This window comes from Euprymna scolopes, chromosome 2 (assembly GCF_053919585.1).
Source record: "Euprymna scolopes isolate OS-2025 chromosome 2, ASM5391958v1, whole genome shotgun sequence".
NCBI lineage: Eukaryota > Metazoa > Mollusca > Cephalopoda > Sepiida > Sepiolidae > Euprymna > Euprymna scolopes.
The window spans coordinates 59,778,276-59,788,949 of NC_136483.1; the positions used below are offsets into that span (position 1 = coordinate 59,778,276).

Genomic DNA, 10,674 nt, shown 5'->3' on the forward strand with positions numbered 1-10,674 from the left:
CTGTTCTTAGCTTTTCCTGGCCTTTTCGCCGAGATCAAAGTGTAGTATCTGCTCCGGCAGATACTGCACTTAAGATAATTTGTACCAGTCAATGGAGGGGAAACCTTCTATACTGGGACAATTATTATTTTTGGTAACCAGAGTGCCCCCTTTTAGGGGAGCTGGTTTTTACCTCACATTAAAAACGGCCTTGTGCCTAATTTGCTCAGTGGGGGAGTAAATAAATACCATCTGCTCCGGCAGATACTGCAAGCTATGACTAGCTATGACTAGCAAAGACCAGATGTGGGGGCAACCCCACATGCCTGACCTTTAACCAGCTCCCATTTCCCACCTCTCGGGAGCTGGTCCCCCCTTTCCCTTCCCCTCCCTTCACTCCTCACATTAAAAATCGGCCTTGTGCCTAATTTTCTCGGTGGGGGAGCAAATAAATAACATCTGCTCCGGCAGATACTGCAAGCAAAGACCATATGTGGGGGCGACCCCACATGTAAGACCTTGGTCAATGTGGGGGCAACCCTTCATACCAATTGTCACTATCCAGCTCCCCTACTCCCCGGGGAGTTGGTCCCCATTTCCCCTTCACTCCTCACTTTAAAAATCGGCCTTGTGCCTAATTTGCTCGGTGGGGGAGCAAATAAATACCATCTGTTCAGGAAGATACTGCAAGCCAAGACCATATGTGGCGGAAACCCCACATATAAGACCTTGATCAATGTAGGGGCAACCCTTCATACTAATTGTCACTATCCAGCTCCCCTACTTCCCGTGGAGTTTGTCCCCATTTCTCCTTCACTCCTCACATTAAAAATCGGCCTTGCACCTAATTTTCTCGGTGGAGGAGGGGGGCAAATAAATTCCCCTCTTTTCTTGGCCTTTTGGCCAAGATCAAAGTGTAATATCTGTTACGGCAGATACTGCAAGAAAAAAGCATATGTGGGGGCAATCCCACATATAAGACCTTGTTCAATGCAGGGGCAACCCTCCATACCAATTGTCACTATCCAGCTCCCCATTTCCATTTCACTCCTCATATTAAAAATCGGCCTTGTGCCTTACTTGCTCGGTTGAGGAGCAAATAAATACCCTTTTCTTGGCCTTTTGGCCAAGATCGATGTCTAGTATCTGTTCTTACTACATGCTGTACTTATGTTTGTAACTTTATGATATAAAGTGGGGGATCACTTTTCTGTATTAATTTGATGTTAAATGATCACCCACTTCACAACGAGTTAGTCTCAAAGCCATTAAATCATTCCCCAAATCATTAAAGTTGTTTTTGAAGGAGTCCAGTTATTTTTTAAGCATTCAAGTCATTCTTAAGGTCATTCACTTCATCCTTTATGTTCATTAAAGTCATTCTAAGTCATTTACTTTTTATTTATTTAAGTTATTTCAGCCTATTTTTCGGTCATTTTAGTTGATCTTTAAGAATTTCATGTCAATCCTATATTCACGCATTCATTCATTACACGAGAGCACGCGACTAATGGCTATCAGCTTTTTTTTGTGTACTTAACTTATGACGTACGAACTGTCTTTGTGCAATGACAGCTACACAATTTTTAGTTAACCTTGGGGGTAAGTAGGGCTTGCTATAATACGTCCATGCTGGGACATGTGCTTCAATGCCCGTTTTGTACCATTCAGTTGTCTGTATGGCACACTGTTCAGCATTGAAATAGAAGATATGGGTCTGTGGAACATCTTTGATATGTTCTCTGATGGCCTATTTGTAGTATGTTGTCGTTTTAAGTAATGGCTCTCAACTTGGGGTCGTCAGTCCGTGTCGTTAATCATTTGACCACCGTCATCTTTCTCCACATTTTCTGATTTAAGATGAAATGAAAATCTAATACCTGTAGGGTGATTTAATTCACAGCTTTCAAACACCGCCACGTTCTCATTTTCCTCCTCGACCTAATGAATTCAATGTGCAAAAAAAAAAACCCACAAAAACAAAAAGAAAACAATATTACCAGGGAGTTAGTATTATATAAGCGTAGTAGATTACTCTTTATCTTAAGGCTCTGTCTATTTGATATTTGTCGGATGTTTTTCTCATCCTAATGGATGACTAGCAACCTTGCTCACGATACAACGTGGTGAAGTCAGCAGCTTAGTTACTGTAAACCAGATTATAAAAACCACTGGTTGAAGCACTCATATACACAAGAGAGTTTGATTTACATACGAAATATCACGTTAGAATTATATAGATTGCTTTGCACGAATGTTTGTCATGATAATCCGACATAAGGATATTTCATCCTAAAAGTAAATCGACTAAACATTCAAAATAACACAGTATTCGAAGACAAATAGGATCCCTCGACACAACCGTGCCCTTACTTGTATGAAGAATGACATAACTTCTCTTAATTATGTTACCTCAAGTAATAATACTTAACTAGATATTCTATTAGGCTGGATGAATTGTGTCATACAATTCGGTAAGATCAATTAACTATAAAAAGATATACTATAACTTAATGTTCTAGTTGAGTTTGGGAAAAAAAAGCACTGCTCTTGATTTCATTAATAACTCAATGTTTGAGAAATAAATTTGAATTTTAATGAAATATTCGATTATCTATATATCCCATACTGAAATCAAGTGCTAGCCCCAGGAACTGAGCACTTCAACTGAAAACAAATGAAATAGACACACACTCTCGGTTAAGAAAACCTGTACATCTTTTCTGACCTCCGCCAGTGAAGGAGAAATCCTTATAGACATAGACATTTTTTTGTTTGTTTCAAACTCAGTTGCTCCGTTTTGAGGAGATGAATGTTTTTCCACATTTAAAAAAATAAAACTGTCCTCGCGGGAAGGCAAGTAAGTAGCCCCCCCCCCCTCCGCCCACATACACTTTTTTTCGACTAGTCACTCTCGATTATCGTTCAGTTGTTTCTGTTCAATTGTGATTAATTTGATTTTTATCCATTTAATTTCGTTTTGAGCAAATGCTTTTTATTTTATAATGAAGGGTCAGAGTTTTAGAGAATGTTTTAGGAGAGTTGAGAGAGTATTGGTGTGAGAGTGGTGATCATTTTTGTTTTGCATGAATGGGAGGATGGCGAAAGAAATTGCAGAATTTATTTGTCTACAAAATCTGTTATAAACCATGATGGGAGCGAATGAGGAAGATTTGGTTGTAAAAATGTTCATTAAAAAATCTCAATCATTCTTTTAAGAAAGCATGAGAAATGGCGAAGAGCGGATGATGAAGGGAAAAGTGAAAGGGGGGGAAATAATAATAGAAAATGGTAACAGACAAAGAAAGAAGGGGACAAAGGAGATGAGATGGGAAAATAGAACAATATGGAAAGAAAGAAAGGAGAGAAAAGGATAGAGAGAGGGATGGGAATTAAGAAGGGAAAGAGAAAAAGGAAGCAAGTGCAAAGAAAGAGAGACAGAGGAATAAGAAAAAAACAAGAGGGAAAGAGAAAGCATGCAAATGAGAGAACGAGAAAAAGTTGAAAAAAAGTAGGGAGAGAGTGAGTGGATGAGAAAGCAAAGGCAAGAACTATAAATGCCAGGATAAACAAGGAAAGGTTAATAGAGTGAAAGAAAGGCGTAGAAAAGTAGAAATGGGTTTCTAAAATAAACGGGCATAAGTTCGTAAGAGAGAGAGAGAGAGAGAAAGAGAGAGAGAGAGAGAGAGAGAAGAGATTCGAAGAAGAGAGTGAAAGAAGAAGAAAGAGAGGAAGACTGATGGTAAGAGAGGAGGCAAGCAAAGGTAAAAAGAGAACGACAGAGGAGAGAAATGTATTCCAACAAAAAAAAGATGAAGAATGACAGGAAAAAAATATATTTATATACGAGGTCTTTCAATAAGTTTCCAGAATTTTTCGTATATGTACTTTTATTAATAGTACACACATACAACTTTAGTCCCCTTTGAAGTAATCTCCTCCGACTGCAATGTACTTGTTGTACCGTTCTAACAACGTCTGGAAGTCCCATGCAAGTCCTCTTGTGTGAGTGTGTCAATGATCCTTGTCACAGCCTGTTTCATCTCCTCTATTGTCTCATAACGGCAACCCCTAAGGTTTTCCTTGAGCTAAGGGAATAACCCAAAATCACAGGGAGCAAAGTCTGGATTATATGGAAGGGGAGAAACTGTTTTGATGCCCATCTTGCTCAAATTATCTGTGACAAGGATGGAGAAACTTTGGGACAAACTTTCCGCAAATCTTCAGCATCCGCAGTTCCGCGCATGTACAGTTCTCACACTGACATCAAAGGGTGCACTTATTGTCTCTATAGACACACGACGGCCCTTATCCACGGAATTCTTTACTTGACCAATCAAATTTGGTGTTCTGATTTCCTCATTCCTCCCACACATCTCATCTTCCCTCATAAACTTCCTGCCTTCCTTGAATCTTTTATACCATTCAAAAACTGATGATCGATTCATGCAAGATTGTTGAAAAGCAGTTTAATGCATTCCATACGCTTCGGTGGCAGTTTTTTCTAAGTTTTAAACAGAATGTTATTGCATATCGTTCTTCCTAAAGTCATGAAATTCACCAGTTGTAACAATCAGGCTTTACTTGCTTTTATACCATTTCTTTCTGTAACTGATCATTGTATTCTGTTATCTTAAAAATTTGTCAGTCATCTTATAAGATGATTAGCAATATCATACTGAATTCTCAAGAATATACTACGATTTTAAAAGTCTAACAACATATTGAAGGCACATCGTATATACATGTTGCCATTCAAGCATATTTCATGAAATAACATTTATTCTGTGATATATCGATCAGCTTTAATAAAATTTTAACAAACTTTGAAGTCGCTTTGAATTTTTTTCATATCAATAATTATATCCATATTTCGCATTTGTGTAAGTGATGACGATTAATGCTGACTTAAGGATTCGAACCCCACAACGAAATCACCTTTGACCCCATTAGCAAAGAACATTCCTCGAAGCCACCGTTCGTCGTCACAAAATTAAGGGAATTTATAAAATTAATGACGCTTAACGTCTAATATAGCCGATCAAAGAGTGATCAAGTAATATATAACATAAGAATATAATATTTATAATAGTAAATGTGAGTTCATTAAGGTTTGTTTTCCTAAAGCTTTTTTATAGACTTTAGTACATATACCGTATAATCACGTTAACACCCATGTTCTCATTGCGTATGGTTAGTACCAGATGAGTAACCATTGTGGAATACCAAGCGCTGTATGAACGAGAACGTCGATACCTCTTTGCAGGAACAGCAAAAAGCCTAACATCGCTGTCTGCCCTAACGCTGATATACGCGACTGAAAGCCACTTGTGAATTTGCTATTAAGCAAACTTCCTCATTCCAAGACAGTCCGATCAACATGCAGAAAAGAATGCCGCCGTCTTTAAACTAATACAAAATATACGCTGAAATATATCTTGCTATTAGGATTCTATTATGTTTTAGAGAAATAAAACTAGGTTTTAATTAGTCTAATGAGTAGTAATTTGTAATTAACAGAAAAGTCACCTATCCTTCTGTCTTGGTTATCTATTTCTACGATGCTTTAAATGTCAACCACCGTCTTATATAAGTTAACTTATAAGAGACGGTCATTCTGTAAATGCCGACAGAAAAGCTAGAAACTATTTAAGAGTGGTTGTATGAACATGAATAAGCACTTGGGAGAACGGGTGTTTTTTAGGACAAGGTATCCATAGATTTGCAGATCTGACGTAAGCAGTTTAGAGTACAACTAAATTCGCCTATGTGTTTCTTTTATAGGTTGAAACTTGATTTACTATTGCTGATAATAATAATAATAAAATGATAGTTATTGATTTTAAACTACCAATAAAACTAACACCAGTATATCTCACCATCAATGTATAATTCGTGTTAACGAAAATGAATGCACATATTACATGCATTTGTCAGTAATCCGCTAAAAATAACTCTATGGCTAAATATTTAGTAATTTAAAAAAAATTGGTATAATAATAATGTCCTAATGAAGGTCATTTTTTTTCATTTTAAAGGTTTTAAAGAAACTTCCAAACTATTATATATATATATATATATATATATATATATATATATATATATATATATATATTATGGAGTGTAGTAGACAAGGTTTAAATAAGCAAAGTCCCAATAAAGTCCCTATGAAAACTTGATTGATAATTTTATAATTATTAATCTCTCACCCTTATATATATATATATATATATATATATATATATATATATATATATATATATATATATATATATATATAGTGATTAAATGACAAAAAAAACTATATTCCAAAATTCCTGATTTTGGCCATCGTATAATTTATTCCTTTAATTCAGTTGACATTTACAATTCCTGACAATATGTGTTTCGTAGCGCAAGATCAATCATTTAATTATTATATCAATCAGTGAATCTATTATGGCCTTAACTCATCAAAAGAAATAACATTGATGAGTTAAATTTAATTAAAGGAATACATTACAAGATGGTCAACATCATGGATTTTGTGAATATAGTTTTTTTATGATTTATTCACTATATTGCTCTGTGATTACATTGAGCTTCTTAAATATAGGATTGGTATATATTATCAGAAATAATATGTGTGTGTGTGAGTGACATGGGGGAACAAAGTTTCATAAAGCTTCAACTGAAAAGCTATTGAGTCAATTGTTTTTCAAATTCTACTAATCTTATTCAAACTCATCTATATGTATGTTTATTTTCATATATATATATATAGAGAGAGAGAGATGTGTGTGTGTGTGTGTTGTTTGCATGTGTAAAAATACATTTTTTTCGTGGAAGTTACTTGCTCATTAAAATCATCTTTTCAATTTATTTTATCAAATAACTGTATCGAATTTTAAGGCGAAAAAAAAATCAAAATAAAACAAATTTTACGTCCTGAATAAACGATAAGAAAATATTTATATGGCATTTTTATCTTCATTTTTTAATAAAGCAAATCTCTGGAAACATTTGCTTAGGAAAATGCATTCATTTCTATTTTTCGTTTTTAATTTTTAATTCCTCATATTTTAGTTTGAGAAAATAGAAAAGAATTATTAAATTAGTTTTTATTTCTTTCTTTCCGCCGGGTCAATGCTTGTCGGGTCGAAGGTAATTACAATACAACAACGAGAGTTATGTGTGTATATCACAAATACGAGGACGCTCTGTTGCGGTCAAAAACGGGTGGCTCACCTCGGTTGTCGTGGGGAAGGCCGCACTTGATATATGCATTTGGTGGGCGCCAGGCAAATCTCGGAGTGCATGTTATAAATCCAAAGGAGGAGAACAGCATTTTTTTTTAAATTTTAATTTTTTTTTTTTTTTTGACGGAGTCTACTTGTCTGAAACATCAGTATACGCCTACTTTCCAGGGGAACTTTGACGAGTGCGGGGCGGTTTAAATCCAGCTGACCAACACCATAAGAGATGTTAATCTAACAACATTATTCTATACTTTATTTTCATAAAATTGTTTCTCAGAATTTGATAAGGTTGTCCCATAAATTTTTCACTATTTTAATATATTAATTAAAGGCTTCTCAATATTGCTGTATAGTCCCCACTTTCTGACCTTGTGTCACATGTTGCAGCCGTGGTAGTAAAATTGTTACATGGTAAGGGCTGTCCCCTTTTCATGTAAGTATAAAAATGGAGAATTAGTTTAAAATGAAAATGAAATAGCATAGGCGGAATTCGAACCTCGTAATCTAGGTGTAGAAATAGATTACGTGTGAGAATTTAAAAATGTAAAACAAGCATTTGTTTAGAATATAGATAAATATTTCAAGGAAAGAATGTTAACTATCAAGTTTGTTTTAAATTTTAAATTGAAAGAATGCAGCTTATAAGATAATGTTTTTAACATATTGGATAAATAGGTTACTGAGAAATAGGAAAAGTTTTGGACACGTATGTCCAAAACACGTGAAAGAAGGCACATGTTTTAACATGTGTATGACGTCACGGAAAATAGAAAGTTCTAGGAATAGAGAAAAACTTTAGAGTTAGTCAGTCAGTGAAAAAACTCAGAGAGATCCAGTCGTCTAGGAGCGAGACGTCACTTCAAGAAAAAAATGTGAAACTTTGAATTCTTGATGATGGAATCACGGCCGTGTGAAAAATAAACCATCAAATGTTTTTTGTAAAGCTCGTCTTGTGTCTTATGATTCTTACAGAAAGGTAAAGTCCAATTGTATTATATATTTGTGTTATATGTCTTTACATACACGTCTCAACATCATCATGTCCGAACTGTCTGAACACTATCCCCTTCACTCAAGAGTTTCTTCTTCTACACAAGAAAAGAATGAACATTTAATATACAAGAATCTCTCATAACATGAACACGGAACGAACAATCTCCCTTTTGAACAATCTCTCTAAGTTTTCTTACAACAACATCCCTCTCACTAAGATACAACATCATATGTAATAAGACTCTTTCGAAGCATCTCTCACTATAACTCTCTCTCTCTCAATGAAACTCCTATATAACAAAATAAAGAAACCAGTTTCAACATCATTCCTATTAATGTTAGAACATTTATTGTTCGTGTATTTTTGTGCATCGTCTCATCTTTATAAAATATGGATTTTTTTCGGTCGTTTAGTCTGTTGGACTAATTTTTTATTTCACAGTCAACAATTTACAATACTCTCTATCGTTGCCGAAAACACAAATTTCATGAAAGTTTCTTTTGTAGAGCTGCCTGTCTGTGGAACTCTATACTGCAGAGCTGCTTTCTAGTTGGCTGCAACATAGTAATTTTCCCATTAAAAAACCGGTAAAAGAACTAGAAAACCTCGTTAACCGTGATCCTTTAGAGGCTATTGAGTCTTGATAAGTAATGATTTATAAGTATAAAATAGATATGAACTTCTATAAGCACAAGAAGACGAGTCGAGCGAAGCATTCTGTCGTTCGTCTATCCCCTCTTCCATCACTATGTTTATCTTAAATGAAAATAAATATTCATCAGGAATTAGCCGCTACAGCTTGAACTAAACTAAAAGATTCATTATTAGTACAAACCAAGTCTGACATAAGGTCATTTTAAAGTTATCAAGCAAAATGATTTAAGACTGGAAAGTTACTTACCTTTAAACTAAAAACAAACTTGATCAAGCAACTTCCATCGAATACACTCGAATTTATTTACGAGAACAGAAGACGCACTTACCTACAAAAGACAAATAATATAAATATTAGATTGAACATACATAAAAATATTAGATCGGAAATACAACATATATATATATATATATATATATATATATATATATATATATATATCACAAAGGTCTATACTCCAAATTTCAAGATGTTGACCGTGTTATTAGTTATTTCTTTAAATACGTTGACATGCACGCTTCTTGACAGACCCTGTTTCTTAATACAAAATTATTCATGTAATATGTCGATTTTTTAATTCCATCCTCATCCCATCAGAAGACAATGCACTGATCAATTTTAAAAGAAAATAAAGACATTCCAAAGAAATAAAATAAACACATTCCAAATCGCAAATCTTACACTATTGAATGACACAAGCTGTAAATTCACTTATAAAAAGGACCCGACGGAGAAAAAAGTTGCAAAAACACCTGGAAGCTAAACATCGACCAGTGTGGATCCCCCTGAATATAACGAAACATCAGATTCAATATGTTCCGATAGAACATACGCTAAATTCTATAAAATCAAATCTACGAAATCACCATCCGTTATCGAATAATTACAACTGCTCTCCCAATTTTCGAATTTTGGAATCATGCCCATATGCCTGTATTTTCTTTTAAAATTGATGAGTGATTTTTTCTTCTGATCGGCAGAATAAATCCAAGATGTGACATAATCACATAAATGATTCTGCGCTACGAAACAAGTGCTGTCAAGAATTATGCATGGCAACGCACTTAAAGAAATAAACTGTAAGATGGTCAACATATTGAAATTTGGAATATAGACTTGTCATTTATGTGTGTATGCCCTGTAGTTATATCATTCTTCATAAATTAAAAGATTGATATTAATAAAAGGAGAAATATGATTGAATTAACATATTTCTCTCTCTCTCTCTCATATATATATATATGAGAGAGAGAGAAATATATATATATATATATATATATATATATATATATATATATATATACATGCATATACAGATTATAATATATAACAGAGTTTATATAGTTAAAATTGTCATAAGAATCAATTCCCAAAGCAAAATGAAGCTGAAAATTCGTTTAACGAAACATGCAAAAGAGCTAAACATGACTACAATTACAGATAAGAGTTCTATCATACGGTGATCTAATGTCCGTTTAAGAACGAAATAAATCTTAGATGTGTTACCAGCAAAAACTCGAGTATACTTGAACAAAATCAACGTTATCCTACTGTTGTAAGTATTAGTGTCTCATATATAGTTTTATTAACCTGAAATAGAAAATACTTAAACAGCATAAATAATGTACAATAACCAATTAGACTGCGTTTAAGGTCCAATGTACACATTTATCAAATACACTGAAAAATGTAAAGGACGTGCAATATTTCACAATGACAAGCGATACAAATATTCACTAACACCTGAGCAGAGTTTCTATCTTAGATGGGATGGGATATTCCGTCAATGCTGTAATGCGCTCAGCATA

The 10,674-nt window shown here is 34.2% G+C and overlaps 1 pseudogene; it reads left to right on the top strand.

The window, feature by feature from the left end:
• Positions 1–1,084: 1,084 nt before the first annotated feature.
• LOC145242979 (U2 spliceosomal RNA) lies at positions 1,085–1,297 on the top strand (annotated as a pseudogene).
• Positions 1,298–10,674: the final 9,377 nt, after the last annotated feature.